General features: G+C 38.9%; 1 protein-coding gene across 2 annotated transcripts in view; it reads left to right on the top strand.

Annotated features, from left to right (window-relative positions):
- ds (dachsous cadherin-related 1) overlaps positions 1-21,826 on the top strand; it is a 430,815-nt gene that overhangs the window by 114,191 nt on the left and 294,798 nt on the right. The window lies entirely within an intron of this gene.

The raw sequence follows: 21,826 nt of genomic DNA on the forward strand, positions 1-21,826 counted from the left end.
GTTCATCCCCTTCTGTATTTTAAACAAGTTGGATTGCGATAGTATCACTAAGCAACCAGTTAGTTTCTTTCTTCACTTTTTAAACGGTCTTTCCAAATTGGTATTTACAACTATTTTTCTGAAACTCGTAAATACACGGGCGGCTCGTAAACAGTAATTTCTTATGATGAAGTGGGAAAAATAAAATAAGTTTGCGATTCTGGAAAATGTTGCACGTATAAATGTAATCAATACTAAGGGGTTGTAAAGTAATAGAAATCACCCTCTGGCGTGACAGAACTCCAATTTCTTGAGAAATGAGTTCTGGGTTTCTGTGTTTCGCAGAGCATGCCGTCAGTCAGTACAGTCCTATTATCTACCTGTGGTCTCAGTATTAATCTGTATTAAACTGGAAGTTCACCTGTTGATTTAAGTGGCTGTGAAGGTTCGTCCCTCATTTGTCCATTTTAAGACTGGAGAGCTGTGAAATGTAAGTAACGTCTGAGCAGTTGCTACTATAAAGCATTTATTCAGTATGTAAGTCACGAATTTTGTTATATGATCACGTAGTGAAAATACAGTGACTCAGAGACCCGCAGGAAGACTCCAGTCGCAGGATTTGAAATGTGAGTGTCCTGAAGCAGTAAACTGAAGCTTTTTTCGGTTGTGATGTCGGTTTTGAAAAATAAATTTAAGCATTTGAATTTCATTACTGTGATTACTAACCTGTTTGTGAAATATTTTCATTATTATTGTATGTATTATCAGTGTTTGCCTGTTATTAGCTTCTTGCTGTTGGCAAACGCTTAAATAAATTAACTGAATTGAATTGAAAGCGTACAAAGTGAACGCAAAATATAGAAAATAATATTTTATTCCGTCTTCCCACGTTTCAGTTAAAAATCGGTTATTTTTATACTTTATTTTCACTAAGTGAATAAAAAGACTGGTTGTTTGTTTGATTTTCACAGATATTGAATTAAATTAGGTGGAATTAGTATTGAAAACCAACATCAAAAATTGTTTTGTGAATTTAATTTTGGTTTATGTTGGTCTGCATTTTACACCGAAATAAAATCAATCTCTGTGTATGTTCTCAACAACGTTTCGTCTTACAGAAGTTTGCTACGTGATGTAAAGTCGTCATATTATCTTGTATGTGTCGGTCCGTCTTTGCCCTCGTCCCGCAACTAGTGCGGATTGATATGAACTTTTCGTGTGAGAGTATTTTTCTCTCTCGTGGAACGTGTAACCCCTCCCCTGTATAAATATGAACATGGCCTGAAGGCTTTGTTACTCTGAGCACAAACCGTTACACACAGACATACCTAATGTATTTGGCGAGGAGTTCTTTTACGGTAATTTGTGAGCAGACTGTAGGGATTGTCTGTAGGAGGGTCACAAAGAACCTTAAGGATAAAAGATTCCTCAAGGACGAAAATGAAGGCGTGCTCTCTTGGTGAGTATTCTTTTTCTTGGTTTCCTCTACTCTACAATCCAAATAATCTTTATAACGACATTGAATACAGGTACTGTGTTTTTTGTTGACGTGCGTGCTAAGGTTTTGCAGGTAATGACAGAGCGGTTATGTCATTGCTCTTCGATTCTAATCCTCCCTCCCCAATTTTTTTAAGAAGAGCAGTTTTATAGTTTGCTTCTCCCCTGCAAGTCTTGAAAATCATATATAAAAGAGAACATCTACCTATCCTTCGTCTTAAACATCCCCGTACAAACAGCCCCTGACAGACGATAAAGCTGTGTCAAGAGGTTGGTGAACATAATATGTATGCAGATTTCTGTCTTCTGGGTTGTTGCGCTGTGTAGTCTGGTCGATGTTTACCAACGTTTCAGAGGTCATACTGCCCCCGTCATCAGGGCGATGAATATGACGGAGGCAGTATGACCTCCGAAACGTAGGTTAACATCGACCAGACTACACAGCACAACAACCCAGAAGACAGAAATCTTCATACTCACCGCTGTGAAAACCAAAAATCTTACGTAGTATGTATGCAGTTTTAATTTTAAAAAAACATTACCGAGGTGTTTATAAAATATCTGCATTTGCGGAACCCGAAGTTTCATTGCCGCATTTACAAAATCCTACCCTTGGATCTTATTCATAGTCCATTCAACCTGTTTACAATTTCACGCCATATTTTTGTAAATTTCATTTTAATATTACCTCGTTTATGAGCAGGTCTCCAAAGAGATTCTTATCGTCAAGTTTCTTGACATACATTTCATTTATATTTCGATGTCTCTTTTAAAAGAAAGCGATAGGTAAAATTATATAGTCTCATTTCTCTGAATCTTTAAATTGCTCATGTAGGGAGGTATAGGATAAATTTTGAATTATGGTAGCAATGCTGTTTCTTGTTTAACTTTTCCTTAATATAATTAATGATATAATTTGATGTCTATTTCTGTATCACCTTTGCCACATTTTGATATTAGCATGCTATGTGTATTAGTCATTATGATACTGTCCTGCTGAAACTCAGACGCATATTGAGAACACAAACATTTAACTTCCTAAAGCGCGTTGGTACCTGCACGTACCAAATTGTACTTTAACATTCACTAACTTTAGTTTGCCCACAGAGTATTTATTAGTTTTACGCTATTCTCAAGAACAAATGGCAATTGTTTCCTTAATCAACATTAACTAATTGATCCCTGTTACGGTGATGTCTTTTCTTTGAAGAATGAACTTAATTTATCGCGGACTTCAAGTGGTCAGACGATGCAAGGACTAAGATTATTGGCACCGCTGTAGCGTAGTTATACGAAAGACGTAGTTCAACAGTCGTACTTTTTAGACAGTTATGAATGTGTGATTCTTGTATTGTGAAACCTAACAAAATATCTCGTAGACCTGTTACTAAATCGACTGTTTACAGACTGATCGACCATCTTCTTATTCACCGCCGTGAGAACCCGAAGACTCGCTTGAGAGATCGTTCTAGGGGCCCTCACTCTACTTTCTGATCGTGTGACGGATCCCTCATCGTACTTAACTGCTTGCCTACCTGCCGGCGGCTCCGTAGTCAATTAGTGTGGAACGACCCTCCGTCTGACTTGGTTTCACCAGGGTATTCGCCCTACCCTGCCTCAGTCTCCACACCAAATACCCCTAGTTGCATGTTGGAACAGATTACGCTCACTGCATAGGGGATTGTTTCCGTTTCTAGCCCCCTTTCAGCATCCCGAAAAACCAAGCAATCATCAGACCAGTTCCTGGTATCCGTTTGCAGTCGGACCAATTTTAAATACAGAAAAATGTTGTTATAATTTTTGTAGCTTTTTGTGGGTAACATTCGATTATACTCACAAATACAGATATTCCTTTATCTTTTTTCCCATGGCAGATCCTCAGACGCTGGTAAGAAATGTACAGTTTTGAATATGATTTTAATATTTAGGGAATAATAGTTTGATGTCTGTGGAAAAGTCCTGTAGAAATATACTTTACATTTTATTTAAGAAGCGCATATATGTTAAACATGTTTGGGAATGTAATCTTGCAACTCGTAGCAAATGCCTTTCAGGTTTCATAAATCCTTGTAGATCGAGACAGTATGTTTCTCCGAAACGTTGTCATTTTACGACGAGTCTGAAGACTACGACACGGTATGAAAATCCAGAAGAACATCATCTTGTACCAGTCCACATAGCGTAACATTCAAGAAGACCGTCATCTTTTGACTTCAGATGGACGTAATTTCTCTTGCTTGTGGTACTGTAACAGTGTTTTCCGCGTATCGTCGCCGTCTCTTCGTCGGTCAAGCGAATGATCCCGTAATCCGATATGGCACGGACGCGGAGATCGTTCTTGTGCTGGATGCAGTTCACATATATACTTATGTGCTACAGCGGTGTGAAATATGATTTTCAACTCTTTGTTCCTGTTATCTTAGGCTCACAGTTCTCTTTGACGTTCCCGTGATGGACACTCCTTGAAAAGCTTTTGTCATGCAGTTGAAGATATTTTCTGTTTTTATGAAACAAGAATTTTAACTGCTTCCTTAATAAAAGGACAGCCGCTGGACATTATCCAGAGCCAGTTGAACCCCCCCCCCCCCTATACCCTATTTATTTAAGATTCACTTTAATATTAGTTTGTCATATGTTACCGAACTGAGTTCGAAGCCCGGCTACGTTCTCAGTCTTACAACACGAAGCCTGCCCGTTTGCCTCGGGATTCCTACAGCAAAGTCTGAGACACTCTCAGACCGCGCATGAAACCCTCGCGCAGACTTTGCAAAACTTGCTTAATCGATTGTTTACTGTCCACCCTATAAACAAAGAATGTTTTTAAGGGTAGAAGGCAAAAGACGCCTTTGCTAAAGACCACACATTTCTAACCTCAACACTAGACGTAAGTGAGTTTCAACTTCATTCTTTGGCCACAGAAGGAAGTGTTTACACTTAACAAAAGATTGGAGGCTGGAATGATGATCAGAATTATTCTGGATGTGTTTGAAAACAGAAAGAATCTTCTATAGTTGTAGAAAATCGAACGCCTTTCGTCAAACTGGTCCCCCACTCATTTTATTCTCTGAGTTATGATGTGTACAAAAGGAATATTCAGCATAGAGTTACCGAATTCCGAAAGACGAACTGTAGATGTAACATAGCCCACTTAGTACAAGAACCTATTCCGTTTTAGAACGACAGAACCGAGACTCCTGGCGAAGGTTGTAGACCATGCCATGCATTCTAAATGTAGTTCTAACGAAACAGATATCACGACGCAATTCTCTTCTGTGTTTTGTTTACCTTACTTAAGTATGAAACAAAAGAGGGAAGAAACCAAGACACTACCACTGATTCAGCAGTGTCTCCTTCTACAAGTACTCGTTTAATATATTGCCAGCGTAAGAATTATTTTACACTCATCATACCTGACACTGTGACAGACTGACTCGCTGCCCAGATACAAAATTCACCTCTCATGATGTAATCAGTTACCCGAGATCACATGGACGTGATTTAAGGTCAAATTAGGGGCTTCCCGGGAAATCTGTTATCCAGTGGATATAAGTGGCTTTTACCCCCGCGTAAAGTAGACGGAACGTGTGACTGACCACTAGTCTGCATGTTGTTCCGGATTGTTACCCACACGCCCCGAGTATATATTCAGGGTGTTTGGACTTAACAGATATCTTTGTTTTTAAAGGCCGCTTTGATGCTTTACGTGAGACTCGGGGTGGACGTCGCCCAGTGTGTACAGACAGCTACTTTACCGACATGGTAGCGAAACTCCTGAGACTATGGTTCTGATTGATCACACCGCTCGGGGCTCGTGAAACAGTCCACATTTACGGAGACACACGAGACGGAGTACATACATGATTAGTCTGGATGCTTTTTCATTTCCCGTTGAATTAGACCGGGAAATTTCCACTATTCATTAATTAAAAAGGAGACAGGGTTAAAAATACACAGTCACTCCCACACATTTCCCCCTACACTTTATCGAAAATTAGATAAAGCACCGGTTCCTTATAAGTATCTCTTAAACGAACTGCACTGAAATCGTTTGTATGTTATGCCAACCTTGTGAATATAATACGTGTTAGCCAAGGAAGGTGCCGAAAGTGTCAGTAAAATACACCGAAATATTCAAATTCATTATTCATCATGAACGTATTACGAATATTCTCATTCGTTGGCAGTGCTTGTCGATTGTGGTATTCTGGCTTGTGACGCAGCGTGGTTCTGTAGGCTACGTGATATCGAAACGTTGGTATCTATTTAAATTGCATAGGGAATTTATATTCTGGGACATTTTCGGGCGCAGTGCCAGGGCGACAGTATAAGAAGGGCATTGTATCAGGGTCTGCTGGTATTTTGAAAACTTTTAATTAATCAAAAAGAATATTTTCAGTAGAGAGACTCGAGTACGTAAGTGGAAGTTATAAACATACAATAAATACGTAGTTGATTGTCATGTGTTTTCTACTAGAGCTCTCATTTAATTTAATGTCAGTAGATAAACAGAGGAGCTGAAAATAAGGTAGAAATCGATGGTAATAACTTCGATCAAAATGGCATGCAATTTAATATAGATTAATATCATGCGTGTCGGACTTAAATTGGAAGAGATAGAAATGATAAAGGCACGCCTATTAAATGTGAAGTCTTGCGAAACGCAATACCTTGTACGAAGGATGTGTTTAAAATGTTTACAATTATCGGAACTGTTTCAGCTTCTGAAGATAATAAGAACTTATTCATGTGTATTAGAAAACACATTAGTCGCTTGTGTTTTCGGTTACACCATTCTGCAGAATTCGTTCACTTGTTATATTTGGACTCTTTGTGTAAGACTGCAGTAGCGTTTGGAAGTCATTACAAGAATTTCATCAACATTTTATTGTCTTCAAAGATGAGCCGAAATAGGTCAGTTACTGAGTTTATTGGCTACGAACTCGACGATCCGTACTCGCTTCTCAGCAGCGTCTCATAGCTCCTACGTGAAGTACACCGATTTTCGAATCCGATTGACTGAGAGGATCATGAAGTTGTCCACTCACCCACCCACCACCTCCAACTACCGCCAGTACTCCGCTGCGAGCAATTCTGCGCCTTGTTCGCGTACACTTCCTTAACCCGGTGCTTAAGCACGACGGAAAATTTTAAATGTGTCTTTAATCAAAATGTGTGGGAAAACTGCTTGGCTAGTTTTCCATTTTAATTGACGAATTTTTGTTGAATAAATGGTGCACGTTCATTAGTTGCAATATCACGTGACGTAATATGTAGCAGAAATGCAAAATATCTCCTACGTTCTGACAGAAAGGTTCACTGTATTACATTTCTTATGCCTTTAGTGAACAATGTGCATTTAATCTTTTTTATTACAGCAAGAAATATATATGAGAATATATTTATGTGTGCTATAAAAATAAACTTATAAATTAATAAGTTTTTACTAAAATATTTTCTTTCTTTCTTTCTTTGCAGGTAAGAAATATTTCCGCAGATCTTCAAATTTATTCGCAATGGAAGTACAGTCTGCCGAATTGCTAAGTGATATCAAGATGGTGGGTAAGTGGGAAGGAGTTTGTTGTGTGGTGTTGTGAAGTTTTCCAACAGATATGACTTCGTATCGTTGTTAGTGAATTACCCATTTGGATAATCAGACATTTAATTAATATGTTCTATAGTCAGTTACTTGGATATTTTGCTTAATGAATGAATCAGGTGGATAGACGATTAGTTGATAAGTCAGGTATTGTCAGTTCATTAGTTAGTTGGATGGTCATTCTGTTGGATATTTCTTTAGTTAGATATTTAATCCTTTAATTAGTCATTTGTACATATAGTCAGTCACTTTGATATTTTGTCAGTCAGTTAATTGATCAGATAATTTATTATGATATTGTGTGTCAGTGTGTAGTTACGCGATCAGTATCAGTAGCTATTTAAATATAAATTGTTGTCTTCTGGATTGTTGTCCCACGTAGTCGCTCGGCTTCATGCCAGTGTTTCGGAAGAACATAATGCCTTCATCTCCATTTAACTATTTTGAGAGTTCGTTGATCAGTCATTATTTACGCCGCATACATTTTAACTCACATTAGATTTGAGGGTTTAGTTTTGGAGCAAACGTTTCTGCTACCATCAGCTATTCAGCCTCGAACTCTCAGGAGCTATACCTCCTCTCACCCCAAACGCCTACATGGCGTATAGTGGGACAAACTTTACTTTACTTTACTTTACTCTCCCCTTCGTTGGTTCTAGATGGTTGCTCTGATTATTTTTATTTCCGACTTCAACCATGACAGAGTATTTTGCTTATGGCCAAATGACCCTATTTACACCCTTTAAGTTTGTGTGAAATTCAACAGCGAAAATATTGTAATAAGTCCGCAGAGAGAGAGAGAGAGTTTGGTCCGTGATGCCTTGCGCTATTCAGTTCCGAACCTACTCGGCTGGAAACAAGTCGACTAGAAAACGTGTTCATTCACATAGAGTGTAGATCGAATTTTCAACACTATGTCGAATGTCAAGAGAGCTTTCTCCAAACTGGAAGGAAAGATTAACAAGTCGAAATTCTGATAGACACGGAAACGCGTAGTCCCTTCGAAGTTCTCAGAGTTCCTTGTGGTCGTCTTAACTGTAGCAGGGTTCTTCCAAAGTTGCATATGGTGGCGGTCTCTGTTGTGATGCCCCGTGGTCCTATACGTGGTTACATACGTTCTTCCGAAACGTTTTTAATCTCCTAGAATAGGGCCTGGAACTTTTTCATTACCGCGGGCTGCATTGTCTGCTTACGTCTTTGTAGAAGGCCGCAGAAAGAATGACGCAGTGGACAGTAAGCAAAGCTTCATCTCCTTAGCTTAGAGAACGTGTCGTATTCACCTGAAAAAGAATAATCTGAGCTTCCTGTAATGTTGTTAGTTAGCATTCCAACACTTTTGATTTTCAATCATTTATCATTTTATAAACTCCAGTTATTAATTCAACAGTAATTTTCACATTGCTTTAAGTTTCATATGGTTTGAACATCGGAACACTGTACCTTTGCGCCTATAAAAAATTATTTGCTTTATTAAAATATATTGTGCGTTTGTTTTCCCTTACGCTTAGATAAAATATATATTTATATCGGGGTTTTCAGTGGTACAAACCTTTTGCCTTTCTCGCGTTGGCGAATTCCCATAACATGTGACTTGCTGCAGTAAGAGGTTGCGAGGGCCGCACGCGTCCTGCATGCCACATGTTGCTCACCCCTGACCTAGAAGATTGCGCAGCATCACATACCAGAAGGATGTAGTTGACATCTTCAGTGCCGTGAACACCTCAAATCAACTTCCAAAATTGTCATCACGAATATAATGTCAAGTTTGTTTCCTTTAAAATGATTGGCTTACGTAAGCAGCGTCATTGATTCTTAATGCTAAAGAAGTATTCTCCACGTTTTCTATGCGATTGGCCTTGAAGAAGCTAATCACACCACAAATACCACACTCTCTGGTCACAAATTATATTTTGTTGGATTTCGCGTGTCGAAAAACGTTGACATCGAAAGTTATATACCTTAATGAGGTCGATATTTTATCTTATATAACAATTTTTTGTGTAAAAACAGTTTTTGAGAACACCTGTGCTTGTGGGAGGTCTCAAGAAGTTCGTAAATTCTCTGAAGTATCTGAGCGGCTTTTATAATTCACAGAATGTTAGTAGTTTTGGTGATTAAAAGATAGTTTTGTGTAACAGCATACATTTAACATAGGAATCTGTAAGTAAAAATATATGAAGTGCCAATTGGTTTTACTAAAAGGAAACTACAGTGTTATAATTAATTTGTATAGTTCTTGTAGGCTGTCACACATCCTTAGCACGCGTTTATTTAATGCTGTTAACTGCATGTACGTAAATTATGAACAGTGTGCATGATAACATTGCACAGTTAAATATTAACTGGTACTTGTTAAATTCAGGTTGTAAAGACAGAAGTTTGTGACCGTGCATATTTCCAATTAACTTATTTATGCTCTTTTGTCGTGATTCTTTGTAGTAAGAGGTTACGGTCAAACAAAGTTGTAGTCGGGAAATATGAAGTGACTGGACCTCTTGGGTGATCTAGTAGATAGGTAATGTTAAAAGTATATAAAGAAAGAGTGTGGGGTTGTAGAATGGAGGGAACAGGCTATGGGCAGATTCCAGTGGCGGGCTTTTGTAACCAAGGTTTAAGAATTCGAGTGTCTCATAAAAGGCTCTAAATTTCTTGACACGCTAAGCAACGGTTTCTGCTAAGTCAGTCAGGTTTGTGTTTCAAGTGGTTTAGGTAAATATTTTGATAATTACTTAAATATATAATGACCGCTTCCTTAACAAATGTTCCACGCCGCGTAACTTTTGCAGCGAAGAATGAAAGAAGAATAAGAACAAAAAAGAAACATGGACGGAGAGAAACCGAAGATCACGTATTTACTGGAAATACAAAATTGACGTAAAATCAACATCAAATCTTAATTGCTTATTACGGTTGGCGAGCGTGTCATTAATACGGGAACTTTCTTGATAAAAATTGAGAAATTTATGTGCAAGGCAGCTCGTTTCTCGCGCGACCACGAAAATAATAATGGTAATACACTGGTTAATATCTCTACTGGATACCATGGATGCCTCTTTGTGGCGGTTCGAGTGCAACCGGTCGGGGAGGGGGTGGAAAGTAATTAATGTGTTCACGAGCGAAAGGCCGTTGGGGGGGGGGGCTCAGGCAGCACGTTGCATTTTTTATGCCTTCTCCTACTAACAAATTCTTTTTTATGTCCATTTTTGTTGGTTCCTTTGGTTTTAACAACTAATTACGCTAATACAGGTGTATGCACGCATGGCGGTTCATGTGTGCGTCCATCCCTCATAAACGTGGATGCTTATCAGCAGTAAGCTAAGACCACGGAAGGTCGTAGTTTTATTATTACTATTAATAATAAATATATGTAGAGAGAGAAAGATGAAAGAAAAACAAGAGAGAATAAAAAAATCTTTTTCGGAGTAATTAAATGATAGGCTTAATTTGTCTCGGTTACTGACCGATTCTGGACACACTTGATATGGATTAGATGTAGGATACAAGGTTATGGTTTATAATAGAAGCGTACACCATGTTGGAGAGAGGGGTACGCACATGTTAATTTTGAGATGAAGGGTCTGATCACAAGTGAAGGTCTTGCATAAATGATTTGTGGACTCACATGCCGAGACAAAGGAACATTGGAGATGCAGCGTATTTTGAAGGAAATTACGTCATTCATCGACCTGATAATGGAGGCAGCAAGGACCTCTGGAACGGTCGTACCAGACTACACGGCGCTATAACCCAGAAGACAGCTATCTTCGTATTCGACGCCGTGAAGACCGAAAATCTTACTTAGGAAATTCATAGCTTCGATCATCGAAAACCCAGGGTTGTGTTTAAAATAATAATTCCCCTCTCCCCCCAGTTATCAGGAACAACGTGAGTGATATTTTATTGAAAGAGACACACCATTTAGCCACAAAACAAAACTTTTAGCGTGACGCCAGTAATTTGTTGATTTAGTATTTCATTTTAATGTTTTTCGAAAATGAAGTCTTACACGTGCTACATGCCTTGTCAATTCTGATAAGATTTAGTCAGGCATGATATAGTCTTAGATGAATTCCAAGTTGGAAATAAAATTCTGTGAAAATGTTTTAAACAGCCTGTGAACTAGATGCAAGGAGTTTGTGAAATATACGCAGCAGGAACTTTGGTGGCTACTTGTCAGTTGCTCACCGCTGTCAACTGTGCCATGAAGCTAACGGTGGCCGTTTAGGGACACTCTTTATATACGAATGACTTGGAGTCTTCTGGATATCGTACCGTGTCTAAATGGTGAGAATTGCCGAAGTTTCGGAGTGACTTGTCGCTTCCATCTTCAGTGACGAAGAAGCGTATACTATAATCCCTTCATTGTCAAATGAGATGATTTAACATTGAATTGAAAAGTGTGTGGATTGTATTGGCAGTCGCCTAATTTAAGATATTATGCTGGCATTTGTCTCGAGGCGTTTAGAAAACTCACCATAAAGCTGAGTCAGGATAGTCGGTTTTCGGGTCGATATTTTAACCAGGGACCCAAAGAAGTAGGAGTGCCAATCCTACACGAATTTTAGTTTTGGAAGGTTTATACTGTTGTAAACTATATCTTCTCTTTCTTCTCGAGGAATCAAGTCATCACTGAAGCGTTTTTCATTGCTGATGAAAGCAGTTCTTGATTCTCGACTTTGTTGTCGGACCAAAAATGTAGATATGGAGTCGACTACTTAGGTGAAACACGCTGAACTATTAAACTTGTAACAATATGGGCGCTTGTAAGATTCCTACAATAAAATGAGAGGTTTAGTGAAATGTTTTGATTCGTGTAAAGAATGGGGCGTTTTTCTGTTTACTTTCGCCATTGTAAGATGGAGACAGGCCGGACATTCGTTAGCAGGTTGGTGATAAGTGCATCCTCTATATAGCGCGACCTCTGGTTGCCTCACCTGCCTACGAGATTAGACGTTATTTACAATTACGATAATAATTATTCCTGTAGCGGCTTACTCTGTTAAGATGTTTGTGTTTTATAATGGAAACCATCGGCAGTGCTGCGGTCCAGAGTTTGACTCTTGAGCTTGGTCTGGTGTGAAGAGCATTAGGTAAAAAGCCGAATAATTTAAAAGCGGTAGTTACTCATTCAAAATTCCGCCTCCGCTTATGAAATTGGAAATGATGAAGAAATTTAATGAGCGGAAGGAGGAACACATAAGATAATTACATGTACACAGTGAAGGGAAAGTAGGCAATGATGGGATATTGTGACAAAGAAATGAATAAAATAGTGAAAAGGAGGAAAGGGGGAAGACAGAATGAGGCGAAGGGGAAAGAAGAGAAGAGAAAGACTTGTTTCAACGTAACTAAGGGCTTGTTCACAGCACAGGTTTACTGCGAAGACGAGTTACTGGAGCGAGTTGCTAGTACTTCGCCACTCGAATCGTGTAAACAAGCACTTGAATATCTGCTGGCATGTGAATAAAAACTAGTAATATATCGATTAAGTAATTGATGCAGGAACTACGTGCGTATTAAACGTCTTGAAAATGTTTCAGAAACGAAGTGCGTATAGGAACAGTACGTTGAAATTAAAAGGAGCATAAATTCAGGAAATGTGTTCAGTGGCCGGCTGTACGTGGTCTGCTGTCAGATTTAGAGTTACGTCCTTGGTGAACTTTGGGTGTATGGTTTTTCTGAGTTGGTAGAACTTTGTTTATTCTTGAATAAGGAAATTGACGCCGCTTTAAACGGCCAACACCTGTGATTGAGAGCTTCGCAAAGCAGGCGTCTTAATTCCCCAGTGATATTAAAATAAGTCACGTCTAAGAACCTTAATAGACCTATAGCAGTCTGGACACTCTGTTGGGGTTCAGTGACAGTTTGTTTCAGTTGATACTTCCAACGAGTCACATCATGTTTCAGATATCGTATTTTAGCTTTCTCGCAGCTTCTATAGAAACATTATTATAAGTTGAGGTAAAAAAGAAATGTTGCTATAATAAAACCGGCCATAGCTTTTCTTCCTGTCCCATTCTTTGTTTGAAATGATATCAACAGGGCATAAAATCGGAGAAGTGACGAGTAGAAAACTTGTTCCATCATAAAAGCTGTAACAACACTTCCAGGATACTGCTTGCCTGCTTTTGCCATGGATTTTACAATCACAAGAATGTTATGATATAGACCGGGCTGTCTTGTCCAGCCGCATAACCTTGGCCGTCATGGCTGCTCTGTTTTCTGTTAACAAGGGGTGTACACAAGTCTTATTGCAAGGTAACCGAACAGACCGTTGTAGCGGCAGCCAGGTGTAATATATAACATGTAAGATTTGAAGTTTTCACAGCGGCGAGTATGAAGATTTCTGTCTTCAGTGTTGTTGCGCTGTGTAGTCTGGTCGATGTTTACCAACGTTTCAGAGGTCATACTGCCTCCGTCATCAGGGCGAAATCGCCCTGATGACGGAGGCAGTATGACCTTCGAAACGTTGGTTAACATCGACCATACTACACAGCGCAACAACCCAGAAGATAGAAATCTTCAATATCTAACACGTTTCTGGCAAAAAAAGACAAACATTTCATGGCTCTCCACATTCCCACCAGTAAAACGCTACATACTTTTAATTCTTGTCACTCATATTTATAATCCCCGTTTATGTTAGCTGTAACCCGCTAGCACTGACACATGGTAAGTAGCGAAGGGGCAGAGGCCGTTAAAATATTCCCCAGGATTAGGCATCCCATTGACGCATCAGCCAATGGATCCCTTCTTCAAAGAACTGGAACCATCGGACCGCCATCAGAGTACTCAGTAGGCATGTCGTCGTGTTGTATAACAACGGCCATCTCTGTTTGGCCCGCATCTTACAGGACACTGCGCTCTGTGCGCTGGAATGTGTTGAACTATCCCTCATGTAGTTCGGACCTGTGAACGTGAGACTTTGTGCTTTTGTCTCCCTCAAGAGAACGCCAAAGGGCTGTAGTTTCGGGTCTGAGGAAGACCTTAATGCGGCGGTGATCCAGTGGCTTCAGCAGCAGTCCAGGTATTCTTTCGCGGATGGGTTTCGTAGGATGGCGCGTCAATGACACGTTGCAACAGCGCCTCTGGGGTTTATTTTCAAGGGCCTCCTTCGACCAGCGCAAACCTCGAACGAGTTTTCATTCGAACAACTCGTAGTTTCAGCTTGCTAGTCGATTTCCTCGCATGGTCGGCCCTGGTTTCCCGGCATACTGTCATCACAGAAGCTACACAGAAGTTGTGCCTAGGGGGCAAAGTATGCGTGTTTTAGTCTGACGTTGGCGAATGGGAATCGCGGTATGTCCAGTTACTGCTTTGACTCGTGAAGTACAGTTATTGGACGTTTGGGTTCGATTCCTAGCGCTGGCACCATATTCCCCATACTTGTTAAGCACGTTTTGTGAATAATACTAGAACGTATCTACGTTCCATGTAGCACGTCTTCGCACATATGATAATGACATCCTGGTTTAAGCGATTTTTAACGAATATTTTACACAAATTCGTAAAATATATTGCTTGTATAAAGTACTGAGGGCTCATCACATTTTATTATTTATTATATCGCATAGTATTTACCATATCGAAATGTTTCAAATTAAAATTGTAGATTGATGACTGATATTTGTCCCCTTCCTGCCCCATACGACGCAAATTTGTCCGTCGGTATGAATGGGTTTTTTAAATTTCCAAGGCCATATGATTTCTTGACGCCTCGCAGCGATGATTTCTCTTTGTTTATTGCACTGACAGCCATAAAATAGTAACGGTGATACGATCGCAGAATACCTACCGCTGTCAGCTGAAAATATGTTTACCATTTTATGGACCTCAAATATAAGAATTTGGCCATCGTTTCACATTTCTGACAAATGTAGATTTTATTTGTCGCGTTGCTTAGAGAATCAGCCAGCTGTATCTCAGATCTTCGCGTAAAGTGCCCACTACTATTTTCCAAATTTACAAAACCTGGTATATGCCACTCAATCTCGGTTAAACTTGAAATTTAATTAAATTCCGTTCAGCGATTTTCTAGTTGTTGCATGCTGACAGACGGACATGATGAAGTTAATAGGCGCATTTTAAACTTGATATTGTAGACCGTCAAGAAATGAAGGAGGTACTTTTGAGTATCCGCCTAACCTTGTGCTTCTTTCCGTGCGTGAGATGTGGCTTGTCTTTTCCAGACCACTGTTAAAGTACATTCCACATTTATCTCAGTAGCGTCTATTGGGCAACGCGACATTGAACTCCGAAACTGCTGGGTTGAAACCCAGACGCTCGATAATCCTGAAGGTTTTTTTGTCTTTTCGTAGATACGTTTCTCGCTCAGACCACTGACTGTTCTAAGATTTTCTGGGGTTTATTATTTTCGTCACTTTAGGCGAATTTTGGAATGGTAGCCGAAAGCAGACCACTGCATTTGTCTTTCTTATCCTCATTTAGTGCTCATGGGAATACTTTTATTTCGTTTATTGCTGTTTATATGCTAATAAAATCACGAAACTGAATATCGCAGACGAATTGTTATCATTTCTGAATCACATTCAGATGTCAGCCCGCATACCTGCTGTCTAGAACTCTAGACTAGTGTTTTCTGTCGATTTACTCAGTCCCTACAGGCAAATGCTGGTATAGCACCTTAAATTAAGCCACGACCACTTCCTGAAATCATGCATCGTCACTGTGTATGATGATTGTGATGATGAATGATGAACCGAAAAGAATGTGGAATGAAGCCGCAACCCGTTTAAAGTTAGGACTTTAGAATATTCCCTTATTTTTGGAACTGAGGTTGAAGCCATAGACGTCCGGCGTTGATAATTTTTGCAACGTTCAGGATATGGCAAGAAGCTTGCCTAAACCGCTTATAAGTAATCGGTTATGCTATGGTGTTTCTTTCAACTGATCCGTTCAATGCAGTTGGGCTACTTGTCGTCACAGCAAAATGACAGACTGCTTACCTGTCGTAAAGTCTGCACGCAGTATACATATATCGCGTGGAGAACAGTACCTTGTGGCATGGCGAATGGGACAAAGTGAAATAAAGTCACTCATGTATTCATGCCTTTTATAAGGCCTGTGTGGCATGGCCTTTTGTTGTTGAACGCGACATTTTTCCGCTACTGCTTGCTGCCGTTCGTACTACTGTGACTTGCGTCTTGATGCTTTGCAGAACATAAAAGTGCTTGTTTTTAATGTTATCAAAACGCGGTTGTTGGTACCCAAATAAGTTACTAGTCTATTAAGCAAAACAATTTCTTTTATATTACTAGGCCCTGTTATTGGTATATATAATTTACTAGACTCTTAAACATTTATATATATTCTTATAATAATATTTATATAGGCCTGTACTTGGGTTCTGTGCGTATTTAAATGTTTCTAAAACTCATTTTATATTTGCAGCAAGGCTGGCTCGCGGATATATTTTACATTTTTCATCTGTTCTCCAACACCTTGTATTTTTGCGTTATTGTCATGGAATATGCTGTTCCATCCCGGGATATAATTCATAAGATATTATATCAAGACATTTAAAAATATCTTTACGTGTGGAAAGGTGTTAGGACTTGACTTATTTTAATGTATGAGTGAACTTATTGCATGCAGTACACCTCTCCATCTTGTCCCTAAATTTCTTGGGTCTCTCTCTCTCTCTTACATTCGTGTGGCACGGGAAATTTCTATCCTCCAACCATCTTACCTGAAATTATCTTATTCATGTCATAGCACAGTTATTCAGTTTGTTTGTTGGTGTTACTGAGACGATGCGCGTGTGAATGGTCTACGTACGCCCTGTTCCATGATGGACTATAGGCCTATTGTCTGTTGCTCAGGAGAAAAGCTTTGGCCTTGGCCATGTGGGGGGAACATGTGGAACTTGTTAAAAAATGTGACGCTTTAACTGAACTGTGTATAGTGTAGCGTTTTAACAAGCACGTTTCAACTGATGAGTTTCTAGCCGCAGCCTTACTGCCATCAAACTTCCGCGTGGGCGTGCCCTACCAAGGTCAAAGGTGTTTGTCACATGCACGTGCAGACCGAATCTGAGACCTTCTTGGTCTGCAGGCTAATGGTTACAGCCTCCCCTTTCGTCAAGATAATGCTGCTGTGATGTTAAGAATGCGCGGTGCTTTACTTCCACTCCCCCATACGCCTTCATTATGTGGCCTTGGTCTCTTATATGGGCGAGAAACTTGTTCCCTTTCTCTGGGGGAAGAGCTTACTTAGATTGAGGGTGTTTGAAAACAAAGTGTAAAGGAAATATTAGGACATAATGTAAAGAAAGTGGAATTTTAAGTTCTCACGGTGACGATGATGACGAGTTGTTCTTCTGGCATGTGACTCCGTCTAGACTCGTAGGTTGATACCGACATTTCAGAGAAACATACGAAGCCTTCTTGGCGAGAAGTGAAGATATACATATATATGGCTAGGCTAGCTAGGCAGTTTGTTTCTCTGACACAACGTAGTCGTAAGACAAGTGACATTGGGAACGTGGGCGTTGCGTAATGATTCGATTCACAGCCTGCGTTCTTCACCTACTCTAGTTACAGTGAATTAAACCAAGAAGGATGAGCGGAAAGTATACTAGTCAGGGGAACAAAACATTGTACAATATTTTGAATAATTGTATGGGGAGAAAACAGTTGTGGGGTTCGGGCTTACTTAATAAAATGCGTCTTAATAAAAGTAGGTTGCGAACTTTTCGGCTGTATTGAATTAGAGTTCCCAAAAAAATACCAAAATCTAGTGCTGAACGTACGAGGGAATACAGAAATAGTAAGAAGCAAATATTATTAAATAATGAACTTAAAGTTTCCGAATAGTTAGAATAAAGCCAATGTATAAAATTCCTTACCGTATAGACGTATTTACGTCAAATTCTCCGGAACTGTGGTTCCACTGACACTTTTTATCAGAGTTAATATAAAGTTTTATGAGGGTAAAATGCCACCCATAAGCAAATTTTATAAAAGTAGGAATTGAGGTTTACACGGCGGTGAATGCGAACATGACTGTCTTCTGGGATGTAGCGCCTTGTAGTCTGGTAGAAGTTTACCAACTAAATTTTATAAAATTTAGTTAAATAGTTTTGTAGAGGAGACATGTTAACAGCCGCAGTGACTGAAAAACATGGTTTCTTCATTATTCTTTAATTTCATACAACTAGAACGCATACAAATCGGAATTGGCGTTTAGGTGTTGTGTGTGTTCAGTGTTTAAATGGTTGTGTTTAGTGTTTCAAAAAGGTAAGTTAGCCTACATAAAGAATGAATTGCCTGGTATGTCGAAACTGCCGAAATACGTGTTTGTTACATTTGGTCGTGTATTTCTCTGCCTCGGCTGCCTTTACGTGCTTCCGCCCAATTGGAGTCGCTGTTTACAATACACAAGTATTTCTAAGGGCGGATGTCCAGCTTTTAATACCCACCCTTTGTCTCAGATTTGTTAGGGTGGGAGTTCAATTGTATTTTAAATGAATACCCACCCTTATAGCCAAAGGGCAATGAATTAGCATTCCGTTGGTATCTCCGCCCATAATTATAATAACTGTTAATCCAATGTACATGATTGTATTCATGACATCTTTAAAATACGAGAAGTTTAGTGGGCTTCGTTCAGTACTATGGATTTCCACTACATCCCGGCTGTGACGCTAAAGTACTCCATTCTCCATTGATTAATTAACTGTCTGATTAATTCACTGCCTTCGTATTGGTCGGTTAACTGCATGGTACAGAGTATTTCTTGAAATATAATTGTTACTACTCTGATTAAGAAATATCAGTGACATATTACCGTGTTCACAAAATGCTATTATTTGACCCGATCTCAATTCTTTAAAGCACTGTGGTAACTGTGTATCACCTTCTTCAGCATTTAATAACTGCATGTAGCCCAGACGCTGTATTCCTGAGTTTTGCATGAATCTCGTAATAAACACTGACCAATTCCATAAACAGCATTAGCCGATTGGAGACGCGTTTTTTATGGGTGGGTAGGAATTTCATTTTTAAATATTATTTAGGTTGGCATTGTGCTTGAAAGGTTAACCTGCTATAGTTTCCTCCTCGCCCTTTACAACCTGTTTTCATAAAATGCGTTTTAATTATGACGTTGTCGCACGTATGTCTAGAACACTAGAGGTTACTTGTGTTGAGGTTTCCGGATCACAATTTTACAGTCATTTCTTCATAACCCGTCCATCTCATCTAATATGATCTTATCGCCCAAAGGAAACCATAACAGAACAAATTATGACCTCCTTCTTGTGTAATTTTCTTTACGACATGCAGTTATGTTGAGCTGAAAATGAGGATTCCATTCGCTTTAAATCTTTTGCTTCAAAACAAGCTGTGACGACTCATAGCACTGTTTCGGCTAATTCAGTTTATAAACCTGTTGTTCTAACAGTTCATTAATTTTTGTTTCTTTAGCATGGAAAATCGGTTATCGAATTATCTTGTGTTCTTTTTACTTGTAATTTTCCATCCAGATATAAAATTGTGACCTTGGGGTTCATATGCATATTTCTAGACCCACTTTATTTTCATTCTTCATCTCCTTCACGCCATGTGTTCTTGTATCATCTGTATTCATCTATTGTTCATTCTTCCTGTCCTGTAATTTTAGCCATGTGCGGCCCAGTGACATACCAGTATTCGACGCATTATGTAGATCAGGTGTTTGTAGATAAAAACATTATTCATTGTTTATACATATCAACTTTGTATTATCGTACTCGCATGTTTGGTTTACGTTTGTGGTTAGCTTTAAGAAGTCAGTTTTAGCGTACGCAGTCGATTTAGTATCATAAAACTTACACATTGAAGGATTTGAGGTTCTCTAGCAGCGAGAGTGAAGATAGTCGTCTTCTGGAATACTGTGCCGTGTAGTCTGGGAGAAGTTTACCGACATTTAAAAGTACTTTCTACCTCCATCAACAGGGCAGTATTGACTCATATTCCTAAAGATGAATGCAGCAAACACCTGTGAAATGCCAGTGAAGTTCTACAGGACTAGGCGCTGCAACTCAGAAGACAAGCCACCTTCAAACTTAGATTTGGATGTAATCTCTTCACAACAAACACCAAGCGCTTGAAACAGGAAGTGATGTAAGCGTACAGCTGGCGTCGTAATTAGGAATCTCATTGTATCTGTATGAGGCTTTCTTACACCTTCCATTAGCTACAATGATTTATGCCAGATGTCTCTTTAATAAAGACCAGTGTATCTGCCTAATTTGAAGAATAACATGAATTAATATATATTATAGGCTTCAAGTTTTATATATTCCGTTCATTCACATTAGATCAATGTGGGTGAGTAACACAACCGTACCTTGACATTTTCTGCATATGTTTTCTTGAAATATGTTAGAAAGTGGTTAAAGTTGTAACAATGTACACCTCGCGTTTTATGCGTCCGCATGAACTTATAAGTGAAGGAGAAATTTAAAGACGCAAAAAATAATCTCATGACTTGCAGTCTTTATTTAATAACTTCAGAATTATTACACATAAGGTGATGAAATGGACAGGGCATGTGAGTCGAAATAAGAAGGTGAAAAATTCATACCGGCACAAGATTATGGGTGCAGAACGTGATAGGAATAACAATTTCGGATACATAGTCATCTGTGTAAAATGTGATAGTGGAACCACGGTTCCGTAGAATTTGACGTAAATACGTCTATACGGAAAGGAAGTTTATATATTGGCTTTATTCTAAATATTTCCTTTATACATGCTTTACAATTGAGATAAATTTGATTAAGACATTGCTTAATCAACTTGAATTAGTTACGCTTAAGATGGGTCTGTGGTAGCTGAATGTAATGTAAAGTAATGTAATGTAATGTTTTATAGGCAACAACAATGCCGAGTAAACAGATGACGTTTCCTAGGTAACAATAATGACGAGTAAACAGATGACGTTTCCTAGGTAACAACAATGCTGAGTAAACAGATGAGGTTTCCTAGGTAACATAACAATGAAGTTACACTTTTTCGTAACACTATTTTGCCGAATGACCCTTCCTCATAGACGTATTTACGTCAAAATGATGTTAAAATGGAACTTGGTGGAGTAGGATGTAAGATGTACTTTGATGAGCTTTTGGGATGAAATTTTGAATTTCATAACTGGAGTAATGTGATTATCTACTTAATTATAAAATTTAAGAAGCTATCCGTGCCATACAGTCGTGTTTATTATTCGCTTGTTGCCTTCTCCTTTTCTTTATTGCAGTAACTTACATTTAAGCCTATTATTCTTAACTTTCTTCTGTTATCTCACCTTATTATTTTTCCTTAAAAAAAATTCGAGGCACAACTCTACTGACCGAAGTTTTCAGTTTCCATCATACTCACGAGTATGCTAGAAATAAGTCTCCACTGTTTGGTCTAAATATTTTCCTTCGATGTTATAGTGTGACGAGAAATGTTCTGCCCCGCACAGTTTTATGTTTAGGGCGTATTTCTTGATTTTAAAATCTTCTTCTTCTTGATCTAGTGGAATTCTTGGCTTATAAAGCCTGTTCCATCAGCTCTCATCCACGAACTGGTGCTAACATGTCTTAGTGGGACGACTTGTATTTATTTACCGTGTGTTTTTGTTAGTACAGTGCCATCTTTTGTAATTCTCCGCTTTTTTTAATAATCCAGGATTTTCACAACTTTTGACCTTTCTCGTATAACTGTAGTGTTTAAGAGTTACAGACTTAAACTCATTAAGCTTTAATCA

Source organism: Zootermopsis nevadensis, unplaced genomic scaffold (assembly GCF_977971745.1).
Source record: "Zootermopsis nevadensis isolate Lab colony 2312 unplaced genomic scaffold, Znev_1.0 Znev_ptg000020l, whole genome shotgun sequence".
NCBI lineage: Eukaryota > Metazoa > Arthropoda > Insecta > Blattodea > Termopsidae > Zootermopsis > Zootermopsis nevadensis.